Source organism: Schistocerca serialis, chromosome 3 (genome assembly GCF_023864345.2).
Source record: "Schistocerca serialis cubense isolate TAMUIC-IGC-003099 chromosome 3, iqSchSeri2.2, whole genome shotgun sequence".
Classification (NCBI taxonomy): domain Eukaryota; kingdom Metazoa; phylum Arthropoda; class Insecta; order Orthoptera; family Acrididae; genus Schistocerca; species Schistocerca serialis.
The window spans coordinates 995,127,850-995,128,957 of NC_064640.1; the positions used below are offsets into that span (position 1 = coordinate 995,127,850).

The window sequence follows — 1,108 nt, forward strand, 5'->3', positions numbered from 1 at the left end:
TTATGTTTATAAAACAAATACTGATGAAATTATAACCAAAATTAAATCAATAACCAATAAAATGTCAAGTGGCCTTCATGACATACCTGAATTCATATTAAAAGCATGTGTTCACCAGACCAATGACAAAAATTGTTAATCTCTCTCTATAAACTGATATCTTTTCATCAAAAGTCTGACTGCTGCCAAAAAGAAGATCTACCGGTAAAATATCACTCTGCAAACCTGTGTCACAGTTAAGTTACTTCTAAAAAATTCCAGAAAAAAATTTAATGACAGGTATCATAAATAAATATTAACCTGAATGAGATTTTCACTCTGCAGCAGAGTGTGCGCTGATATGAAACTTCCTGGCAGATTAAAACTGCCTGCCGGACCGAGACTCAAACTCGGGACCTTTGCCTTTCATGGGCATGTGCTCTACCAACTGAGCTACCCAAGCACGACTCATGCCCCATTCTCACAGCTTTACTTCTTCCAGTACTTTGTCTCCTACCTTCCAAACTTTACAGAAGCTCTCCTGCAAACCTTGCAGAACTAGCACTCCAGAAAGAAAGGATATTGCAGAGACATGGCTTAGCCACAGTCTAGGGGATGTTTACAGAATGACATTATCACTCTGATATGAAACTTCCTGGCAGATTAAAACTGCATGCCAGACCGAGACTTGAACTCGGGACCTTTGCCTTTCACGGGCAAGTGCTCTACCAACTGAGCTACCCAAGCACGACTCACGTCCCGTCCTCACAGCTTTACTTCTGCCAGTACCTCATTTCCTACCTTCCAAACTTTACAGATGTTCTCCTCTTCGCAGGAGAGCTTCTGTAAAGTTTGGAAAGTAGGCAACTGCCTCTTGAAAACAGGCAACCTACTAATAAACAAAAATGTACGCAACAGTTGTACCAGAGGGAAATCAAATACGTACCAAACAAATTGCAGAATGACATCCTATCAGAGGAGCATAACTAACAATAGTGTTGTATACTAAAATGTAGACTTTCACGGCCGGAAATATCATGTCCATTATAATTATCCGGGCTGTTATGCCGTGGTCGATGGTTATTTTTCTGTGTCGATTCCCAACGTTTCGGCTCCGACTGTGGGGGAC

General features: G+C 41.1%; 1 non-coding gene across 1 annotated transcript; it reads right to left on the reverse strand.

The window, feature by feature from the left end:
- Window positions 1-652: 652 nt before the first annotated feature.
- Window positions 653-727, reverse strand: Trnas-uga (transfer RNA serine (anticodon UGA)). Its single transcript has one exon. It is a non-coding gene; the product is annotated as a tRNA-Ser (tRNA).
- Window positions 728-1,108: the final 381 nt, after the last annotated feature.